The 24689-nt window shown below is 37.4% G+C and overlaps 3 pseudogenes; all 3 read right to left on the bottom strand.

Moving 5' to 3' along the window:
• Positions 1–90: 90 nt before the first annotated feature.
• On the bottom strand, positions 91–24235 carry LOC149820839 (uncharacterized; annotated as a pseudogene).
• LOC149820841 (solanesyl-diphosphate synthase 1, mitochondrial-like) lies at positions 3324–4802 on the bottom strand (annotated as a pseudogene).
• Positions 19349–20909, bottom strand: LOC149820840 (solanesyl-diphosphate synthase 1, mitochondrial-like; annotated as a pseudogene).
• Positions 24236–24689: the final 454 nt, after the last annotated feature.

Genomic DNA, 24689 nt, shown 5'->3' with positions numbered 1-24689 from the left:
ATTTGATCTGATACACAGAATCCCCATATACTGTAACATTTCTAAGTATGAGTTGTTCATATAATAGTCCCAAATAAAGCATGTCAATCATAACAATTACCGAGTGGGAAAAAGATTTAGGTAAAAAAATAATTCAAGTACAAAATATTAAGAGTGGTAAGAAGATTTCTGAAAATCAATTTGAAATTGAGATGTTCAGTATGATGGTAAATGTCCAACTTATCCAACTGGTGTGCAATCCTAGAAGTTGTAGCAATATCATCAAAACAGATAACACAGGCCTGATAATGCCGAACTGCTAGGTCCAATACTTGATAAGCTTTAATGTATAATGATTCAGTGGGCCTGTATGTGGCTGTGATCATCACAAAAATTTTCCTCTCTTGTGGTTTCTCTCTCTTCCTTCTTTTTTCCTTTTCTAACCTCTATTTTCCTCCTTTTTGAAGGGAGAAGAATAAAAGAAAGAAAAGAAAAAGAGAAGAGAAAAGAAAGAAAGAAAAAGAGAAGGGGAACTCTTTTGCACGGTCTCACTTGACCTTAATTTGAAAATATTTAGAAATTTAACTCGCCTCCGTTTTGAAAATATTTGCGGGAAAAATGGGGAGACGGGATTCGCTCGTCGGTACGAGGTTCAACCATTCCTGGCGCCTTTACCAGGGGTAATTGAACCAAGGATCGAATATATGCCTTTTGCTTTGCCTAAATATTATCTAAGAATTTATCCTAAAGATCTAAATGCACAAAGAATCATGCTTGTGCAATGCAAGGATGTATGCTCTTTTTGAAAATTTTGATTTAGAAATTTCCAAGTATTCTGAGATGAACTTGGTAAAGGAGTGAAGAAATAATTGAATCTAACTTAGAACTTGAGATAGATTAGAAAAGTTCTAAGTCTTTGAAGTAAATCAGAGTTTAGAAGAATCTTTGATTTTGAGAAAGAATGATTTGAAGCTTTGAAAATGAAGTTTCAAAGTTGGAAATGGACTTTGAATTTGAACTTGAATTTAGGAAAGAAAATGAATACTTGGGATGGAATTGAATTTGAAGTTTGAAATTTAGAATGGATCTGAGAAATCCAAATGGTATTTAAAAATAGAGATGAATTTAAGGAATTCAGTTATGATTTGTAGATGGATTTAGATTTGAAATCTGGAGATGAAATGGAATTGGATTTGAAAAAGTTGGACTTGGGAATGAAATCTGTGATCTAATGTAGAGTTGGGTTCTGGATCCTAAAATGGAATTGGATCTAAAGTCTGAGATCCAATGTGGAGTTGGACTCTGTACCCTAAGATGGATTTTGGATCTGAAGTCTGAGATCCAAAGATAGAATTGTATTTAGAAAACTGGATCCAAGTTGTGATTGGGATCTAGCTTTGGATTTGGATTCTGAAAGTCCAAATGGGACTTCTGAAGATGAATCTGGGTTTTTTAAAAACCCAGATTTGAATTTAAAATTTAGAAAAGGCCAAGCTTTTTAGATTCAGAATCAATCTCAAATTTGGATTTTGAATTTTGAAGATAAACTTGGTTTTGAGTTTGAAGATGAATAAGAAGTTTCAAAGTTAATTTGAACTTTGAAATTTCATTTAGAATTTGAATTTTGGATATACAAATGAATTTCAAAGTCAAATTTGGACTTTGAATTTAAAGTTTTGAATTGGGAACTTTAGAAAAATGAAAAAAATCTCAAAGTTAAATTGAACTTTGAATTTGGTCGGAGTTTTTGAATATAAAATGAATTTGAAATCTCAAAGTTAAATTAAACTTTGAGATTGGAAATGAAATAGAAAAGATGAATTGAATTTTACAAGAATTGAAGATTGATTGAAGAAGATATTTACATCACTTGGAGTTTTGAAAAAGAAATTTTTGAAAACATGATGCAGTTCTATCCTAAATGATGAATGAATTTGAAGAATTTTGAAATCGGATTTTGAAAATCATATTTCATTCTTTACATGAATTGAAATAAGATTGAAAATATAATGCATCCTTGACTATGGTCATTGAATGTATTATATAATAATCTATATTTAAATTCAGGTGAAGAATAAAACATATTTTGTGCTTTTATAGAGTTTAAAATGAAATTAACTCTCAATATACCCTGACTATGGCCATTGGTATATATTTTGAGCTAATTTTAAGTTAAATTCTGATAAAAGAAGAAAATATTTAAGAAAAATATGATGAATTTTGAGAACGGATCCAGTGCGGATCCAGTGTTATTTCATAAAAGACAAAAATCCTAAGTTTTGTTTACATCCTGACTATGGCCATTGATGTAAATCATCAACTTAGAATTAATTACCTCTTACGAAATGGTGCGCGTGCCATTCGTGTTCTCATTTGTGAGATTTTGGAAAATAAAGGCAAAAAAAAAATATGAGAACAAGAAATTCATGATATTTACAATGCTCATTCATTCTATCTAAAAGCTGGAAATTTAAATTTTCATTAATATCTGGCTTATTACAATGTTGAAGTTGAAAACATCGAAAGCTTTCTAATTTCAAGCTTCTTTCATGTTCCTGCAAAAACAGAGTTAACACTAGATGTATGTAGGAAACAATTTACATAACACTACTTTGGACCTAAGGTGCAATTGGTGAAGTACTCATGTCTATGCAATGACAAAGTATGCACTAGAATTATATATTAGAACCTACATGTAACATCCTAAAGTAATGATGAAGTTCAGATTTGTTGAAAGAAGTGAAAGAGTATTCTGAATTAATTAGGGTATACATACTATCTAAATGGAAATATGACATTCTAAACTGCTGGGAAGGTGGAAGCTGGCGTATATACATGATACCCTAAATTAGTAGTAAGATGAGATGCTGAGTGGGGTGCCATATGCCATGAGCTGGATGCAAATCCAGGTGGTACCGCGATGGGGATGCTAACAAGGGATGGGGAATGGGAACATGGTGCTGTTGAAAGTGACAACAGATTTGTTGTTGGGATACCTACAGCAAGGCTGAAGGAAGAGGTGAAGTGGAAAGAAGGTATTTATAGTGGTAGTGTGCTGGATGCATATGCCATAATAAGTGATTTATAATCACAAAACATAGGTGTTGTAGGGGATGGACAATTGTAAGTACAACAGTGGTTGTGCTGGAGATGGCAGGTAAGTGTAGAGAGAAAGAGAGAGGTGGTTAGCTAAATCAATTGCTGAACACCAAATTGATATCAATAAAATTTTATAGAAAGAAAATGGCAAGACAGAAGCAAAAGAACAGATATTGTTACAGTAGAACCTGTCATAATTGATCTACGTTTATCATTATAATGAACCAATAGCCCAGCTCCAGTAATCACCAGTAACGCTGCTGGAACAATATAATAACTCCATGATTGAGAATGCAGTGTTTCCACTGGCAGTGGAAGGTTGGTAGCTGCTTTATTCTTTGTATTCCTACGCTTCTGCCAAGGTAGGCGAGTGTAATGTCAACATTTGTAGCAACATCAAAACCTCGGTCAACAACATCACCCAACTGAGGAAACTCTTCCATAGCACATAATACTGGACCCATCACAATTCCACGGTGGATGTCAGACAAAGAACCTTTCCCAAGGGAAGATGATGTTCTCGTAAAGTCTAGAACATCATCAGTCAGCTGAAATACTAGTCCCTGTAAATCAATAAGATTTAAAATTTTATTGACCAGTCGTCAAATGAAGAGAATCATAAAATATGTTTTGAAAAGCAAAGGAGTGCCACTAAAGTAATTGGTCCACGACCATATGGAATTTCTTCTGCTAAAAAATATGAAAGCTTCAGTTACAGTTGTGAAGTCACATAGAGACTTCCAAACCATAATTTAACGAATGATGCAAGAACAACATACGTCAACTTATCAACAATTTCTGAAAGTCCCGGCACGCTCAGCAAGAACAAAAAGAGATCAACTTATCAACAAACCTGAAAGTCCTGTCATGCTCAACCAACTCAGACGACATCTTTAAACAGCCCTCAGTAAGATACTTTGTGGATGGGTCTCTTCATTAGACCTGTCTTTTCTTGATTCAAAAGGTTGGGCTAGGTTTGCTGGTTGTGTACTGGGAGCAAAAAGAGAAGTTTCTTGTTCCCAACAAACGTCATCTAGAATGTTCTCTCAGGGTCAAAATTGACACTTAGAATTTCATTACTAATGAATACCAAAATTTTCGAGAATCAGAGGGGGAAAGGATGACTTTGATGAAATATTGAAAACATCATAAGTTTAAATCAGATTCCGACCATACTCATAAGCGACCATTGAAATTTCTGATGTTTGTCCTGCAAGCAAAGCAATAGCTTTGCAACTGTTAGATATCACTGATGTTGTCTTGTAGTATGGCTTCTGCAGATAATAATCCATGTCGCAACGTCGGCCAATAGTAGTTGCCATTTGCATCATTTCACTAGTCACAAGATGCACTATAACAATAGCAATTATTGATACAGCTTCTGTATCTCTTAAAGATGCAAGAGTTACACATGCCCTGGAAAGTATAAAAAAGGAAAAAAAATCCCCAGCTAGTACAATTACCTTATTTCCCATTACAAAATCGAGTGAACTTGTACCACGCCTTGTCTCTGCATCATTTAGAACATCCTCATGAAGAAGGCTTGCTGTATGGATTATTTCAGTAATCTCTGCAATACACTGCTGTCGTGCAGGTAGCTCCTTGGATAAACTGTCAAGTGCAGTACCTCAATATCATATGCTTAGCCAGTTTTCTGACACCGGTACTCCGAAAGCCCCTGAAATCTGACGCCGTTATCGATTCATCATCATCAACCAACCCATATTTAGTCAATTACGTCTCCTCCCAATATTGTTATTTTTAACTGGGTATTATCTGAAACAAAGTCATCATAAGATAAAAACATTTTATCATAAAATTAAAATAGTAATGTCTGTAATGAATCATCAGAAAGGAGAGAAAAATGAATTAAACATATCGAAAGAAGTATACGCCCCCTTTAGGTTTCCTGTGTTGAATCGCAGCAACACTCTCAGAATAGTTGAATTAAGTACACCATGGCTGCGTAATTTTGAAGGAGACAACTTCCCCGATTCATCAAAAGGAAGTCTTTCGAGCATCAAACGAAAGGGCAGGTCAGTCTCCATTTGCCATGTACAAAGCTGATGTAAGGCAGGTTGACAATTCCTCTTCTTCTGACTGAGAAAATCCTGAAACTTCTGTGCTCACATGATTGTAACTGCGCTGACAGTGTCTATGTTATTTTCATTTAGCTCCAGTAGGAATGGTGATCATCGATCACTCCCTAAGTTGAGTCAGCGATCTGACTTATGCATATCAGTCTTCGACACTCCATTCGACTTGTGCACCAAGAAGTCGATTCATCGATCCCTTTGATGGCGTGAACCCAGCCCCTTTTCGTAACCGATTCAAATCATCACCAATCAATGCTGCTAAAAAAAAAACTTGGGAACCAAAGGATTGATGACATGAATGGCCATAATAAAATCCCATCTTAGTTTTGTCGGGAACAAACATAGTATAATTAGAATGTGTAGCAGGCTTGCAAAAAAAAAACGCAAGGAAATGCCAGTACGCAACAGATCAATAACAGGGAAAATGTAAAAAAAAGAAAATGTTCTGAATGATATAAAAGATACTGGAAGATACGAATGAATGCAATAATGGATCAGTACTGGTGTGAATTTATCTCATTACCTTGAATTTTAAACCAATTGTTCAGCCTTCGAAGGGCTCATAGACCCCTTTTCCAGTTTGATTGATGGAGAGGGATCCTTTTATTGACAGGTTTCATTCACTGTCAAGAATACTGGTGACAATACCAGAACATGAATTCCAGTTTACGAATTCGAAATCCTCCCATCCGGACCATGAAGCCATAATTTCGGAAATTAGATTGGTTTCATCATTGGTGGTTGTTCAAGATTTTAGCAAATCTCTGAGGTTCAATCTACCATGAGTTTTCTCAAGCTCATGCTTCCAATTTTCTTACTTTCCATCCGATTCAAGTATGGATTCACTGAATGGGGAGTCCATTTTGGCCCGAAGAGCTAAGCAATAGTGGAGAACTGATGCAGCAACTCATTGCCATCATTAAGGGTATCCGTGATCAGCGCAGTCAATGATATATCACCGAAGGAACATCAGATCTAGGCTTCTTATACTGATATTAACAAAAACAAAATGGAGAAATAGGAAGTAAAAAGGGAAATCAAAGAAAATTGAAGCAAACGGGGGATCGACTGTAAGGTGAAATGGGAGAATAAAAAATAGGGAATTGAAACAACTCCTAGACAGGGAGCAGGGCGTGATTCAAAACAAGAATCATACAGAAATTTAAACACAGTAAGACGGAACGTAGAAGGAACTATTGAAAACAACTTCAAGCAACAAAACGAAATCACAAAACAAAACTAAGAAAAGAACAACAAAAAAAAATGTTGGAATCACTTGATTCCAGTGGCTGTAGCACTTGGTGGGTCGGTACTGCGATAAGCAGACCGACACCATCAATGATGCATCAATGGTAGCCCAAAATAGGTAAAAGAGGAAAATCAGAAAAAGGGGAAGAAGACTTACCTGATTTGCAGAAGTTCTGAAGAAAGGGGGAAAGAGGCTTCTTCTGTGACCTTTGGGAGGAAGACTTCAGAGGAGAAAAAGGGATCGGAGAAGAGACGTGGAGAGGTGAAGGAGAAGAAGATGGAGAGGCAGAAGATGGATGCAGAGACGAAGGAGAGACGATTCGAGAAGAAGGAAGAAAGTGCGGGGGTGACAACGGATGGTTTCGGGTTTTCTCGTCGTGCCCCTCTTAAGGAGGGGGGCCGAAGGTTCGGGAGGGAAGGCGGTTGAAGATGAAGGGCGATGGAAGAAGGTTTAGAGATGAAGGGCCGAAGATGGGGAAGGAAGTTTCGGGAGGGCGAAAGAGAAGGGGAGAAGGCGAGAGAGGGATGCACATGGGGGTCGGCCATGGAGGGTTTGGTGATGGGTGGTCGAGGAAGAAGGCAACGGCAGATGGAGGGAGATCAGAAGATGGAGGAGCTCGTGAAGAGGGTTTTGAGGGAAGGTTTTGCGAGAGGGAAGGAGAAGGTTCGTAAAGGGTCTGTTTGTAAAAAAGTTTGGATTTTCCAAAAAGAGGCTCCTTCAACAAGATTTTTCATAAAAAATGGTTTTAAAATGAGTTTTTTAGAAAAATTGACTTTAAAACTCATTCATTTTTCTTGTAATTTTTCCATTTTTTTTTGTTTTTATGTTATTTTCATTTTTTTGTATTTTTGGAATAAAAATTTAAGATTTTATGAGAAACAAAGATTAAACACCAACTTTTTTGTACTTTTCTAAGAAATATTTGCAAAAGTATTTTTCTGAGAATTTTAGTCCATTTCGAGAGAATTTCTTCAGAAGAAGGGGTTTTTGACCCAGGTTTTGAGAAAATGTTCGAGTTTTGACACTCGAATCGAGAAATACAACGTGATGGATCTAAACGGACGTCGAATGGACTGTCCGAGCTATTTAAAGACTATTTTTGGTATTTTCTATAATTTTAATTTAAAATTTGAACAAGGAGACTCAGATTTGGATCTGGACAATGGATCTAGATCCAAAATCAATTTAAACATATAAAATGAATTTAATTTCAGTAAAAACTTCAGAAATAAACTGAAATTTAGATTTGAAAATTACTCATTTGCTCAAAAACTGAATTTAGGGGCAAGAAGGGAATATTTAAAAGATTTTGAAAAATTTGGGGTGTTCACAGATGCCCCTCTTTGCTACTAATCCAGTTGAAAGCCGAGCTTAGTGGCAAAGAAAACACTCCAAATTTTGAAAAATGCCCAGTCAGCAGATCTGAACTGGGTGTGGAAGAATTTATTTGAAAGACATGGCTTTTTTTCAGGTTTAAAACTTTATCCTTGAATGGCTTGGGGGAGACAAAGTCCTCGGAAATGATATGATTGAATAAGAAATGAGGAAATCGTGATGGGACTTTTGGGTGATGATCTCGAAATGACGAAAGATAGGAGTTTTGATCAAGTCTCATGGGTGAGGCGAGATCAATCTTTGTGAAATGACTCAGGTTTAGCCCTTAACCTGGATGGGACAAAGATATATCAAGATAACTTGGATGGGAAAAGGAATATATGAGGACCTTGAAGGGACATTTTTGAGAAAACGCCTCATGAGATGAAGCTCAAGCAAGATCTTGTCCTAGATGGATATACAAGGCATGGATTCCTCGATGGGAAGAACCATGACAGAATTTGGAGGGAAACACCTCGTCGAAACGAGGGAAACTCGTTGGAACGAGATTCAGGTTTAACCAAAACCTGAAAAGGAAGACACCTCGAGGGTACGAGGTTCAGGCTTAACCCTTAACCTAAAGGGGACGACCATATGGAATCCTCGAGTGAAGAGACTATGATGGGACTTTTGGAGTTTGGACGAACTAATCCGAAAGGGGTTTTTGCGAAAGGAGGAAGAAAATGGGGTTCCCTAAAGCTTTGAAAAAGGGGTGATCTTGGGAGTCTCATTGCTGAGACTGAACCAACTTTTAAAATCGACGACCTCTCGCAGAAAATACAGGTTTTGACCCTTAACCTGAATGGGAACAACCATACGGATTTCTCGAAACCGTGATGGGACAGGAAGAGATACTTCAGCTGAATAGGGTAACTCTTCTAGGAAGGTGAGAGATAGGAAAATGAGGAGATGTGAGACAAAATGAACGATGAATAAGGTAACAGGAGGCAAATCTTTTGATGGGGTAAAAGATGAGTAAGGTGAACCTCTTATCAAGGAGACGAATCTCTTGACAAGGCAAAAGATGGAACAAGGCAAATCCTTTGGACAGAAGAAGGTGAGAGCGAAATATGAAGATGGCGATGAAGATGGCAATCCTTTTAGCAATGAGAAGGTAAAATATGAAGATATGAAGATGTCAATCCTTTTAGCAAGGAGAAGGCGAAATGCAAAATATGAAGAAAGCAACCCTTTTAGCAAGGAGAAGGCAAAATGCAAAATATGAAGAAGGCAATCCTTTTAGCAAGGAGAAGGCGAAATGCAAAATATGAAGAAGGCAATCCTTTTAGCAAGGAGAAGGCGAAATGCAAAATATGAAGAAGGCAATCCTTTTGGTAAGGAGAAGGCAAAATGTGAAATATGAAGAAGGCAATCCTTTTATCAAGGAGAAGGCAAAATGTGAAATATGAAGAAGGCAATCCTTTTATCAAGGAGAAGGCAAAATGTGAAATATGAAGAAGGCAATCCTTTTGGTAAGGAGAAGGCAAATCTTTTGATCAAGGTAAAAGATGAATAAGGCAATCCTTTTATCAAGGAGAAGGCGAGTCTTTCGACAGAGCGAAAGATGGAGAAGGCAATCCTTTTATCAAGAAGAAGGCGAGTCTTTCGACAAAGCGAAAGACGGAGAAGGTGAGTCTCTCAACAAAGCGAAAGACGAGGAAGGCAATCCTTTTATCAAGGAGAAGGCGAGTCTCTCGATAAAGCGAAAGACAAAGAAAGCGATCTTTTTAGAAAGGAGAAGGCGAGTCTCTCGACAAAGCGAAAGACGAGGAAGGCAATCCTTTTATCAAGAAGAAGGCGAGTCTCTCGATAAAGCGAAAGACGAGGAAGGCAATCCTTTTATCAAGGAGAAGGCGAGTCTCTCGACAAAGCGAAAGACGAGGAAGGCAATCCTTTTATCAAGGAGAAGGCGAGATGTAAAATATGAAGAAGGCAATCCTTTTAACAAGGAGGAGGCAAGTCTCTCGACAAAGCGAAAGATGGAGAAGGCAATCCTTTTATCAAGGAGAAGGCGAATCTCTTGATAAAGCGAAAGACGGAGAAAGCGATCCTTTTAGAAAGGAGAAGGCGAGTCTCTCGACAAAGCGAAAGACGAGGAAGGCAATCCTTTTATCAAGGAGAAGGCGAGTCTCTCGACAAAGCGAAAGACGAGGAAGGCAATCCTTTTATCAAGGAGAAGGCGAGTCTCTCGATAAAGCGAAAGACGAGGAAGGCAATCCTTTTATCAAGGAGAAGGCGAGTCTCTCGACAAAGCAAAAGACGAGGAAGGCAATCCTTTTATCAAGGAGAAGGCGAGTCTCTCGACAAAGCGAAAGACGAGGAAGGCAATCCTTTTATCAAGGAGAAGGTGAGTCTCTCGACAAAGCGAAAGACGGGGAAGGCAATCCTTTTATCAAGGAGAAGGCGAGTCTCTCGATAAAGCAAAAGATGGAGAAGGCGATCCTTTTAGAAAGGATAAAGCGAGTCTCTCGACAAAGCGAAAGATGGAGAAGGCAACACCAAGATGTATCAAAACAGATGTCAAGTTCTTATTTCTTTATCAGAAAAGCTGGAAAATTTTGCCAAAATGATAACATTTATAGTTGTTTCAAGGTAATTGAAGGTAAGCACTTTTGAAAGATGTTCCCTCTTCCACCTAGAGTATTACCCCCAACTAGGTTAACTCTATAGAATCCAGGATCAAAGTCAAATTTTGTTGTTGGTTTTTCTTCAATGATGCTATCAATTTTCTTGATATGAAAGGAGAGGAAATATTCTTAGCTTCATAAAAGAAACTGAATGGGAAGATGTTGATAGAAGATTCTTGGCAGTTTGATATCCTGGGCATTTTTCCCATGATGATCTTTTTGCACTCTTTTGAGTCATGGGGCTTTCTTGGGCTTTTACATCATCCTTCATTTTGGAGATGTCCTGACTTTTCTCTCTTTTTCGAGGAAGGGTACGTCACAAACTCCTTCATCTTGGAGATGTTCCGATCCTTCATTTATCTCAGGGATTATATATGATGGTATTGACTCAAAGGTCTTTAGATGATAGCTAGAATCAAATATCTTTTAGGGTTTGTCGGTAGGTCCATCACATCCGCCTTCATCTCGACGGTGATCTGAACTTTCCCTGGAAGGATCCGTCACAAACTCCGTCATCTTGGAGATGTTTCAAATCTTCTTTGGCCCCGGGGGTCTACTCTCTTAATTCGCCTTCATCTTGACAACAATTGAGAGATTCCTTTTGCGGATATTTGATTTGCAACTTAGCTGACTTGAGGAGACATGAATTGGGTAGGTTCTTTTCTGACTGCCCAGGATATTTCCATTGTCTTATTGCTAAAGAATAATCTTTAAGAATGTGCCATAGCTATGATCAATATCAGCTCATTTATGGCTCTTTAGCATCATTGAACATTTCTTTTACCGGTCATGTCGAAGATTTTTTTTTCATCCTCTTGGTTGACCAACAGAAAATTTGGAGTTAAAGTCTTTCTTCACAGAAGCTTCACCCTTTTGGAAGGAATACTTAAAGAGATTTGAGGAAATTCTTTATGTAATTTTAAGATTAACAACTATTTTATGGCAAGTTGGCAAGATATTCCTGAAATCCTTGATGACGAAACCTTCGCTTAACATCGAATTTTGACATATTAGTGGGATTCTGGGGAAGAATCCAACATGAGGCTGAATTCTGAAGGTAAATGTGAATTTAAAGTTTTGAAGGTAAGCTTGACATAAAACTGGATTTTGAAGGTAAGCCTAACTCGGAAGTTGGTTTTGAAAAACCAACCGAATTAGGACTCAGGTTTTTACAAGGAAAACAGAAAAATTCGAGTTGAAACTCGAGTCTTCAAAGGAAAACTGGAAGGTTCGAGTCGGGGCTCGAATCTCAAAGGAAAACTTGAAAATTCATTTATTGAAGGCAAGAAAACTCGAGATAAAACTCAAATCTTCGAAGGAAAGCAGGAAAGTTCGAGTCAGGGCTCGAATCAAAATTTTGAAGGTTTATTTATTGAAGGCAAGAAAACTTGAGATAAAACCCAAATTTTCGAAGGAAAGCAGGAAAGTTCAAGTCAGGGCTCAAATTTGGAAGGAAAACTTAGAAGTTTAGATTTTTGAAGGAAAGAATACTCGAGTTAAGGCCCAAATCTTCAAGGAAAATTGGAAAATTTGAGTCAAGGCTTGAATCTCAAGGAAAGAGTTGGGAGTTCGAGCTGAAACTTGAATCTCAAAGGAGAATTGATGAGAAGGGATAAAAATTGATGGAAGATTGACAAGATTTGAGGAAAATTGAGGAAAGATTGTGATCTGAGGGCTAACTGATCGGTCAGCCGAACACTAGCACGAGTGCTAGGCTTACCTGTATGAGTACTGGATTTTTCAAAAAAATGCCCCAGTGTAAGTACTGGGTTTTCTGATGGAGATTTGAAGAAAAAGGGGACACCGACATTCTTTAAGATACTTGAGATTTGAGCAAGAATGATTGTCGGTGTTTTCAGGATTTTCCCTTATCCTGAAGGGGAATGGAATAGACATTTCATGAGAATTTAGAAAGGAATGATTCAGGTTTATCCCTTAACCTGAAAGGGAAGAAGAATAAAATTTATAAAAATGGAGAAGAAGAAAGGAAAGAAATTTTGAAAATTTATTTTGGAAAAGAATTCTCATAGGTAGCATTGTTGCTCCTATGAGGGGTCTCAGGATTTTCCCTTATCCTGAATGGGAACAAAAAAGATAGAATTTAAGAAAATTTAATGAAGGGAAATTGATATAAATCTAGAAAATCAATAAAGATTGGCAAAACTTGTATTTACAAAAGAATCCTCGTAGGTAGCATTGTGGCTCCTACGATTGGTTTCAGGATTATCCCTTATCCTGAATGGGAACACCTCGGACAACGAGGGTCAGGTGTATCCCTTAACCTGAGGGGGAACACCTCGGACAACGAAGGTCAGGTTTATCCCTTAACCTGAAAGGGCCAAAAAATAAAAGAAATACCTCATGGAAAAGAGACATCAGGTTTATCCCTTAACCTGAAAGGGTAACACCTCGGACAACGAGGGTCAGGTTTATCCCTTAACCTGAAAAGGGCCAAAAAATAAAGGAAATACCTCATGGGAAAGAGGCATCAGGTTTATCCCTTAACCTGAAAGAGTAAGAGATTTGATAAAATTTAATAGAATTTGAGGAAAATAAAACTTGATAAAACTTGAAAAAATTGACGTAAACTTGATAAAAAATGAATGAAACTGATAAAGATATCAAAATTAACTGAAGATTTATAAGATTTGAGAAAAGGAGTTTTTCTGATCCTGCCTGCATATGGGATCTTGGAAGGAAAATGTTTATTTAAAAGATAAATGAGAAATCATTTTGGGGGAAGAAAATCCACCACAAGAAGAATGGTCAGTGCGAGATCTGATCCTTTAAATCAAACATGAGAGATCATCATGAGGGTTAATTTTTGAAGGCAATGGTTTTGAAAACCTATTTGTTGAAGAAGAAGATCAGCAATAGATCTGATTTCTAAAAATAACAGCTCGAAATTGATAATAAGATCAATACAAGGGTTGATCTTTGAAGATAATGTTTTAGAACCAATCTTGGAAGATAAGACCAACACAAGGGTTGATCTTTGAATATAATGATTTAAAATCAATACAAGGATTGATTTTTGAATGATTCGAAACCCATTTTGAAAGATTAGACCAACACAAGGGTTGATCTTTTGAATATAAAGATTTGAAATTCATTTTGGAAGATAAGACCAACACAAGGGTTGATCTTTGAATATAAAGATTTGAAATCAATTTTGGAGGATAAGACCAACACAAGGGTTGATCTTTTGAATAAAAAGGTTTGAAATCCATTTTGGAAGATAAGATCAACACGAGTTCTGAATTTTCAGTGCAATGGTTCAGAAACTTATTTTTGAGGATATGATCAACACGAGGGTTGATCTTTGACAAAGGTTGGACCAAAGAATATTTGAACTCTTTGGTCATAACGAAGACTTTTTAAAATTTCATGGTTTTTAAAAAGCCCTCATAGGTAATATCATTTCTCTCATGAATGATGTCAGGATTGGTCCCGCATTCTGAAAAGAACAGGAATTTAAATGTGGTTTTAATAGAAGTTGATGAAGAGATTTTTGAAATATAGATTTTCAAAAGAAAATGCTCCTATGTGGCAGAGGAAGGAAGTATTGTGATATCTGAGATATAAAAGAAAAATTGGCATTTCATTGATGGGCAAAACTGATAACAAAGAATTGAAATATTTACAAATACTTTGACCAAAAGGTCACACAAAAGGACTGGGCTGACTAGCCCCCTACAAGGTGATTGGCAAAGAGGAGAAAAGCAGGAGAATTCTGGCATCTTCAGTCTTCTGAGTAGCCCGGGAGAGACTTGGTCATGATGGCTAGGTCATCTTCCTCTTCGTCTTCAACAAAGAGACTCTTGGCGACGCAATCTTGAACAATATTTTTGAAGACGAAGCAGTGATCGATGTCATGCCCCACTGCTCGATGGAACTTGCAGAACTGATTTGTGAATCTTCCCATGACCGTGGGAGGATCCGCGACTTTCGGGAGTTTAACCAATCCTTTGGCCAGCATGAATTCAAGGGCTTCTTCGAGTGTTTGCTTCAGAGGAGTGAATTCACGATCATTACTCCAACCTTCGCGCTTTATCTTTTCTTTTTGCGGAAAGTTAGACTAAGACAACTTGTTATTCTGCTTGGAAGACTTCTCCCTTTGAGTTGCGCCGTGGTTCTGGCCATTCTTGCTATCATTTCTGTTCCTTCTACTGCTATCATGATCATTGTCAGAGGTATCAGCTACATGAGTGAACTGCGCTTTCTTTTTATGGTCTTGGATGCTTTTGGCCAGAGGCATGCTCTCGTAAAGCCCACTTTTTATTCCTGCCTCGAGCCATTCGGCTCACTCAATTAATTTGATAAAGGATTTTGCTGGAGAAGTGGCAATGAGGCTTCTCAAGGGCTGAGCAAAATTGCTGAGGATTATTTGCAATGCATGCTCCTCTGGAATGGGAACTTTCATCTTATTGCAGGTACTTCTCCACCTGTGGATGAATTCTCCTGCTCTTTCAGTCTCATCCTGCTTTAGGTTGTAAAGTGTGATTGAGCGTAGGGGAAACCTCAGTATTGAATAGGAAGCGCTCAATGAACAGATTGACTACCTTATCGAACTCTCGTAGTTCGATAGGATTGATGTGGTCGGCATACCACCTGGCTGCTATACCCTCCAGACTACAGGGAAAGCAAATGAATAGATCCCTGTTGTCTTTTCTGAAACGGCTGCATTCTGCATAAAATGTGGCTAAATGGGCTTTAGGGTTGCCAGTCCCGTCAAACTTGAGAAATTTACGAGGAAGGTTCTCCAGATTATCGTCCCCATCTAGACCATCGTAAAAATCTTCGCCAGTGTAAGTCAGCTTGCCCTTACCCTTGGCTTGAATGTCTTTAATTGCTCGATTCATCTCCTTCATTTGCTTGCTCATCAGGTCCTCTACTGGAGCCCCAAACTTGGGCTTGTTGACGAATTTGGGCTCTTCTGCAGCTATTTTTACGGACTGCCTTGGAGGATTCTGTTTGTAGACAATCTGTTCTTCTTCTTCCGATTCTTGCTCGACTGACTCCGATTCCTCAGAAGTAGTGTCTGGCTGCACCTTCTTTCTGATGATTCTGACTTGCTTTTTTACAGGCTTCTTCCTTAGCTTGCTTTTAGGAACTGCCTCTTTCAACTTGGCCTCGGCTTGTTCCGACATCATCCTCACCATCATTTTTTGGAACATATCATGCATGGCGGGGTCAATGTCATCTTTCTTGTTCTGACCCTGTCCCCTGACTGATTTAGGAGAGCTCATCCCTTCCACCTCACTGTCGCTGAGTTGAGGAACTGTTTCTTTTCCCGCTCTTGTCTGAACCATTTTCGAATATCAGCGCTTTCTCTCAGTAGAGGAAAATGGAGTTTTTTAGACCAAAGAGAACTTTTTTGGAGAAGTTTGGATAAGAGAAAGGATTTAGGTTTTGAAATCTAAAAATTGTACCCCATTACTAGGGATCGAGTCGCCACAAATTCTGTGACAATTGCGTTGTTTTACTCTACGAGGAAGAGTAACCAACTAAAAATATGAAAGGAAATACCATTTTGAAAATGATATCTCTTGACGGAAAGAGATTTTTATGAAAATATAAACAAGAATATAAAATCAGAAAAAGTAAGAGGAAAAATGGAATTTGAGAATAGATGGTAAAGATTTAAAATTTGAAGAACTTGCAGGCAGGATCAGAAGAATTTTTGAAGAAATTTTTAGAAGAAAAAGAAGAAGAGAAAGAAAAGTACACCTGGGTTTTAAAACAAAGAGGAAATTTTGAAATACATACCCAGGTTTTTGGAAAATATAAGGAAGATATAAAATATCACAATCACAGATGTACAAGCAAGGATGCGCAAACAACACTCCCTAAACTGACTCTATATGCAATATTTGAAATGGCTGATAGGACCTTAATCCTAACTCTAAGATTTATATCATCTGATTCCAATCAAGGTATGCCGATATACTCAAGCCGAAGCTCGAGGTACGTGGCATATAAGATATCTCTCCGGTTCTAAGGTAAAGGCTTCCCAACATCCTTGAGCACCTACTGATATACCTCGGACTATGGCCCTTAGGTACGTGGTAGGGGGGCATGAACCCAAATAAGTGGTCCAGTTGTGAGGCTCTCTCCCGAACTATGGTTCAGTGAGACAGCCCAGCAACGTGAAGACCGGGACAGATATAGGTAGGGAGGTTTTCAAAAACATGATCACATGCAGATAAAACCAGTAGGCTCTAATGCAAGTCCTAAAGAGATAGATTTAAATGAAAAGAAGCATATACTTGCATACATTGTTTGCATTCAATCCCTAAAATTGAGGAGAGTTGTATTTAAAACCTAAGTCTAATGTGAACATGGAATAATCTCCTCAATATGGTCCTACCAAACCATACTTAGATCCTATATGCAAATAATGTCAGCTTAGGACAGAGTCTAGGCTCCTAAGGTTTGCATGTAAAATGTAGCTGACATATGTTAGAATAAAGACTTAGATTATATAAAAGCAAAGCAAAGGCATAGATTCAACCGGACGAAGACGATGTCCCATCTCGGTCGCCAAAATTGTGATCATCGCAAAAAAATTCCTCTCTTGTGGTTTCTCTCTCTTCCTTCTTTTTTCCTTTTCTAACCTCTATTTTCCTCCTTTTTGAAGGGAGAAGAATAAAACAAAGAAAAGAAAAAGAGAAGAGAAAAGAAAGAAAGAAAAAGAGAAGGGGAACTCTTTTGTGCGGTCTCACTTGACCTTAATTTGAAAATATTTAGAAATTTAACTCGCCTCCGTTTTGAAAATATTTGCGGGAAAAATGGGGAGATGGGATTCGCTCGTCGGTACGAGGTTCAACCATTCCTGGCGCCTTTACTAGGGGTAATTGAACCAAGGATCGAATCTATGCCTTTTGCTTTGCCTAAATATTATCTAAGAATTTATCCTAAAGATCTAAATGCACAAAGAATCATGCTTGTGCAATGCAAGGATGTATGCTCTTTTTGAAAATTTTGATTTGGAAATTTCTAAGTATTCTGAGATGAACTTGGTAAAGGAGTGAAGAAATGATTGAATCTAACTTAGAACTTGAGATAGATTAGAAAAGTTCTAAGTCTTTGAAGTAAATCAGAGTTTAGAAAAATCTTTGATTTTGAGAAAGAATGATTTGAAGCTTTGAAAATGAAGTTTCAAAGTCGGAAATGGACTTTGAATTTGAACTTGAATTTAGGAAAGGAAATGAATACTTGGGATGGAATTGAATTTGAAGTTTGAAATTTAGAATGGATCTGAGAAATCCAAATGGTATTTAAAAATAGAGATGAATTTAAGGAATTCAGTTATGATCTGTAGATGGATTTAGATTTGAAATCTGGAGATGTAATGGAATTGGATTTGAAAAAGTTGGACTTGGGAATGAAATCTGTGATCTAATGTAGAGTTGGGTTCTGGATCCTAAAATGGAATTGGATCTGAAGTCTGAGATCCAATGTGGAGTTGGACTCTGGACCCTAAGATGGATTTTGGATATGAAGTCTGAGATCCAAAGGTAGAATTGTATTTAGAAAACTGGATCCAAGTTGTGATTGGGATCTAGCTTTGGATTTGGATTCTGAAAGTCCAAATGGGACTTCTGAAGATGAATCTGGGTTTTTTAAAAACCTAGATTTGAATTTAAAATTTAGAAAAGGCCAAGCTTTTGAGATTCAGAATCAATCTCAAATTTGGATTTTGAATTTTGAAGATAAACTTGGTTTTGAGTTTGAAGATGAATAAGAAGTTTCAAAGTTAATTTGAACTTTGAAATTTCATTTAGAATTTGAATTTTGGATATACAAATGAATTTCAAAGTCAAATTTGGACTTTTAATTTAAAGTTTTGAATTGGGAACTTTAAAAAAATGAAAAAAATCTCAAAGTTAAATTGAATTTTGAATTTGGTCGGAGTTTTTGAATATAAAATGAATTTGAAATCTCAAAGTTAAATTGAACTTTGAGATTGAAAATGAAATAGAAAAAATGAAAAGATGAATTGAATTTTACAAGAATTGAAGATTGATTGAAGAAGATATTTACATCACTTGGAGTTTTGAAAAAGGAATTTTTGAAAACTGGAAATTTAAATTTTACAATGCTCATTCATTCTATCTAAAAGCTGGAAATTTAAATTTTCATTAATATCTGGCTTATTACAATGTTGAAGTTGAAAACATCGAAAACTTTCTAATTTCAAGCTTCTTTCATGTTCCTTTAAAAACAGAGTTAACACTAGATGTATGTAGGAAACAATTTACATAACACTACTTTGGACCTAAGGTGCAATTGGTGAAGTACTCATGTGTATGCAATGACAAAGTATGCACTAGAATTATATATTAGAACCTACATGTAACATCCTAAAGTAATGATGAAGTTCAGATTTGTCGAAAGAAGTGAAAGAGTATTCTGAATTAATTAGGGTATACATACTATCTAAATGGAAATATGACATTCTAAACTGCTGGGAAAGTGGAAGCATAGGTATATACATGATACCCTAAATTAGTAGTAAGATGAGATGCTAAGTGGGGTGCCATATGCCATGAGCTGGATGCAAATCCAGGTGGTACCGCGATGGGGATGCTAACAAGGGATGGGGAATGGGAACATGGTGCTATTGAAAGTGACAACAGATTTGCTGTTGGGATACCTACAGCAAGGTTGAAGGAAGAGGTGAAGTGGAAAGAAGGTATTTATAGTGGTAGTGTGTTGGATGCATATGCCATAATAAGTTATTTATAATCACAAAACATAGGTGTTGTAGGGGATGGACAGCTGTAAGTGCAACAGTGGTTGTGCTGGAGATGGCAGGTAAGTGTAGAGAGAAAGAGAGAAGTGGTCAGCTAAATCAATTGCTGAACACCAAATTGATATCAATAAAATTTTACAGAAAGAAAATGGCAAGACAGAAGCAAAAGAACAGATATTGCTATAGTAGAACCTGTCATAATTGATCTCCGTTTATCATTATAATGAACCAATAGCCCAGCTCCAGTAATCACCAGTAACGCTGCTGGAACAATATAATAACTCCATGATTGAGAATGCAGTGTTTCCACTGGCAGTGTAAGGATGGTAGCTGCTTTATTCTTTGTATTCCTACGCTTCTACCAAGGTAGGCGAGTGTAATGTCAACATTTGTAGCAGCATCAAAACCTCGGTCAACAACATCACCCAACTGAGGAAACTCTTCCATAGCAAATAATATTGGACCCATCACAATTCCACGGTGGATGTCAGACAAAGAACCTTTCCCAAGGGAAGATGATGTTCTCGTGAAGTCTAGAACATCATCAGTCAGCTGAAATACTAGTCCCTGTAAATCAATAAGATTTATAATTTTATTGACCAGTCGTCAAATGAAGAGAATCATAAAATATGTTTTGAAAAGCAAAGGAGTGCCACTAAAGTAATTGGTCCACGACCATATGGAATTTCTGCTGCTAAAAAATATGAAAGCTTCAGTTACAGTTGTGAAGTCACATAGAGACTTCCAAACCATAATTTAATGAATGATGCAGGAACAACAGAGGTCAACTTATCAACAATTTCTGAAAGTCTCGGCACGCTCAGCAAGAACAAAAAGAGATCAACTTATCAACAAACCTGAAAGTCTTGTCATGCTCAACCAACTCAGACGACATCTTTAAACAGCCCTCAGTAAGATACTTTGTGGATGGGTCTCTTCATTAGACCTGTCTTTTCTTGATTCAAAAGGTTGGGCTAGGTTTGCTGGCTGTGTACTGGGAGCAAAAAGAGAAGTTTCTTGTTCCTAACAAACGTCATCTAGAATGTTCTCTCAGGGCCAAAATTGACACTTAGAATTTCATTACTAATGAACACCAAAATTTTCGAGAATCAGAGGGGGAAAGGATGACTTTGATGAAATATTGAAAACATCATAAGTTTAAATCAGATTCCGACCATACTCATAAGCGACCATTGAAATTTCTGTTGTTTGTCCTGCAAGCAAAGCAATAGCTTTGCAACTGTTAGATATCACTGATGTTGTCTTGTAGTATGGCTTCTGCAGATAATAATCCATGTCGCAACGTCGGCCAACAGTAGTTGCCATTTGCATCATTTCACTAGTCACAAGATGCACTATAACAATAACAATTATTGATACAGCTTCTGTATCTCTTAAAGATGCAAGAGTTACACATGCTCTAGAAAGTATAAAAAAGAAAAAAAATCCCCAGCTAGTACAGTTACCTTATTTCCCATTACAAAATCGAGTGAACCTGTACCACGCCTTGTCTCTGCATCATTTAGAACATCCTCATGAAGAAGGCTTGCCGTATGGATTATTTCAGTAACCTCTGCAATACACTGCTGCCATGCACGTAGCTCCTTGGATAAACTGTCAAGTGCAGTACCTCAATATCATCTACTTAGCCAGTTTTCTGACACTGGTACTCCGAAAGCCCCTGGAATCTGACACCGTTATCGATTCATCATCATCAGCCAACCCATATTTAGTCAATTACGTCTCCTCCCAATATTGAGATTTTTAACTGGGTATTATCTGAAACAAAGTCATCATAAGATAAAAATATTTTATCATAAAATTAAAATAGTAATGTCTGTAATGAATCATCAGAAAGGAGAGAGAAATGAATTAAACATATCAAAAGAAGTATACGCCCCCTTTAGGTTTCCTGTGTTGAATCACAGCAAGACTCTCAGAATAGTTGAATTAAGTACACCATGGCTGCGTAATTTTGAAGGAGACAACTTCCCCGATTCATCAAAAGGAAGTCTTTCGAGCATCAAAGGAAAGGGCAGGTCAGTCTCCATTTGCCATGTACAAAGTTGATGTAAGGCAGGTTGACAATTCCTCTCCTTCTGACTGAGAAAATCTTGAAACTTCTGTGCTCACATGATTGTAACTGCACTGACAGTGTCTATGTTATTTTCATTTAGCTCTAGTAGGAATGGTAAGTTGAGTCAGCGATCTGACTTATGCATATCAGTCTTCGACACTCCATTCGACTTGTGCTCCAAGAAGTCGATTCATCGATCTCTTTGATGGCATGAACCCAACCCCTTTTCGTAACCGATTCGAATCATCACCAACCAATGCTGCTAAAAAAAAAACTTGGGAACCAAAGGCTTGATGACATGAATGGCCACAATAAAATCCCATCTTAGTTTTGCCGGGAACAAACAAAGTATAATTAGAATGTGTAGCAGGCTTGCAACAAAAGAACGCAAGGAAATGCCAGTACGCAACAGATCAATAACAGGGAAAATGTAAAAAAAAGAAAATGTTCTGAATGATATAAAAGATACATGAAGATACGAATGAATGCAATAATGGATCAATACTGGTGTGAATTTATCTCATTACCTTGAATTTTAAACCAATTGTTCAGCCTTCGAAGGGCTCATAGACCCCTTCTCCAGTTTGTATGATGGAGAGGGATCCTTTTATTGTCAGGTTTCATTCACTGTCAAGAATACTGGTGACAATACCAGAACATGAATTCCAGTTTACGAATTTGAAATCCTCCCATCCGGACCATGAAGCCATAATTTCGGAAATTAGATTGGTTTCATCATTGGTGGTTGTTCAAGATTTTAGCAAATCTCTGAGGTTCAATCTACCATGAGTTTTCTTAAGCTCATGCATTCAGTTTTCTTACTTTCCATCCGATTCAAGTACGGATTCACCAAATGGGGAGTCCATTTTGGCCCGAAGAGCTAAGCGATAGTGGAGAACTGATGCAGCAACTCATTGCCATCATTAAGGGTATCCGTGATCAGCGCAGTCAATGATATATCACCGAAGGAACATCAGATCTAGGCTTCTTATACTGATATTAACAAAAATAAAATGGAGAAATAGGAAGTAAAAAGGGAAATCAAAGAAAATTGAAGCAAACGGGGGATCGACTGTAAGGTGAAATGGGAGAATGAAAAATAGGGAATCGGAACAACTCCTAGACAGGGAGCAGGGCATGATTCAAAACAAGAATCATACGGAAATTTAAACACAGTAAGACGGGATGTAGAAGGAACTATTGAAAACAACTTCAAGCAACAAAACGAAATCACAAAACAAAACTAAGAAAAGAACAACAAAAAAAAATGTTGGAATCGCTTGATTCCGGTGGCTGTAGCACTTGGTGGGTCGGTACTGCGATAAGCAGACCGACACCATCAATGATGCATCAATGGTAGCCCAAAACAGGTAAAAGAGGAAAATCAGAAAAGGGGAAGAAGACTTACCTGATTTGCAGAAGTTCTGAAGAAAGGGGGAAAGAGGCTTCTTCTGTGACCTTTGGGAGGAAGACTTCAGAGGAGAAAAAGGGATCGGAGAAGAGACGTGGAGAGGTGAAGGAGAAGAAGATGGAGAGGCAGAAGATGGATGCAGAGAGGAAGGAGAGACGATTCGAGAAGAAGGAAGAAAGTGTGGGGGTGACAACAGATGGTTTCGGGTTTTCTCGTCGTGCCCCTCTTAAGGAGGGGGGCCGAAGGTTCGGGAGGGAAGGCAGTTGAAGATGAAGGGCGATGGAAGAAGGTTTGGAGATGAAGGGCCGAAGATGGGGAAGGAAGTTTCTGGAGGGCGAAAGAGAAGGGGAGAAGGTGAGAGAGGGATGTACATGGGGGTCGGCCATGGAGGGTTTGGTGATGGGTGGTCGAGGAAGAAAGCAACGACAGATGGAGGGAGATCGGGAGATGGAGGAGCTCGTGAAGAGGGTTTTGGGGGAAGGTTTTGCGAGAGGGAAGGAGAAGGTTCGTAAAGGGTCTGTTTGTAAAAAAGTTTGGATTTTCCAAAAAGAGGCTCCTTCAACAAGATTTTTCATAAAAAATGGTTTTAAAATGAGTTTTTTAGCAAAATTGACTTTAAAACTCATTCATTTTTCTTGTAATTTTTCCAATTTTTTTGGTTTTTATGTTATTTTCATTTTTTTGTATTTTTGGAATAAAAATCTAAGATTTTATGAGAAACAAAGATTAAACACCAACTTTTTTGTACTTTTCTAAGAAATATTTACAAAAGTATTTTTCTGAGAATTTTAGTCCATTTTGAGATAATTTCTTCAGAAGAAGGGGTTTTTGACCCAGGTTTTGAGAAAATGTTCGAGTTTTGACACTCGAATCAAGAAATACAACGTGATGGATCCAAACGGATGTCGAATGGACTGTCCGAGCTATTTAAAGACTATTTTTGGTATTTTCTATAATTTTAATTTAAAATTTGAACAAGGAGACTCAGATTTGGATTTGGATAATGGATCTAGATCCAAAATCAATTTAAACATATAAAATGAATTTAATTTCAGTAAAAACTTGAGAAATGAACTGGAATTTAGATTTAAAAATTACTCATTTGCTCAAAAAATGAATTTAGGGGCAAGAAGGGAATGTTTAAAAGATTTTAAAAAATTTGGGGTGTTCACAGTGGCTAAAACAGGGTCATGGAAAATGAGTGGTGGATTTCTCTTCCTTTGATCTCATCCGGTACCCTGTTTTGACTAATTGATATGTTCAGATAGCTATGCAACAAGGCCAAAACTTAGCAATCACTAGGGCTTCGCAACATTCCTTAATTGAATCCAAGAATGTGAAGAAGGCTTTGCTTCCTTGAATATCAACTAGACCAGCAAACAAGTCGATTGCATATATAGGAGCCATAAGTATGATAATTATTATGACTTTTTTTCCTTTGGGTTTTTCCAGTAGAAGAGGTATTGTGACAACAACTGGAGTGTGAAATGCATAGTAAGTATCACACAGGAACCTGCCCCTAGTAGAGTCAGGGTCTTGGCATCCATTTTTTTTGTTATATCCATCCTGAAAGAAAGAAAAATTATAACAAAAGGTCCCTGGGCGATGAAGACGATGTGGGTGGACTAATATAATATGCAATGGCTAATGAAATGCACGAATGAAACACACATTCTACTAAACAACTAGACCATACACTCTACTAGACAACTAAACAGCAAGATGAATACTATGCTAAACAACCGAACAACTAAACATACTAATGACTTGATTCCACCAAGTTGGATCACATAAACAAACTCTGTTGTGAATCGATCACACAACAAATTGATGCTTCAGATCAATTTAACATTCATTTCTATAATCCAATAGAGTAATCATAGCAGATTAGCATACCAAGGAATGAATGAGATCTGAAATAAATCGAACCCACACAATCAATACATCGATCTGATCTAAGATATGCAGCAATTCACTTACAGGAAATCAGCCCCAACAATCGGCTTTACACAGTAAATA

The sequence above is a fragment of the Nuphar pumila genome, chromosome 12 (genome assembly GCF_984573655.1).
Source record: "Nuphar pumila chromosome 12, dmNupPumi1.hap1.1, whole genome shotgun sequence".
Classification (NCBI taxonomy): Eukaryota; Viridiplantae; Streptophyta; class Magnoliopsida; order Nymphaeales; family Nymphaeaceae; genus Nuphar; species Nuphar pumila.
This window is presented reverse-complemented; position numbering and strand designations above follow the sequence as displayed.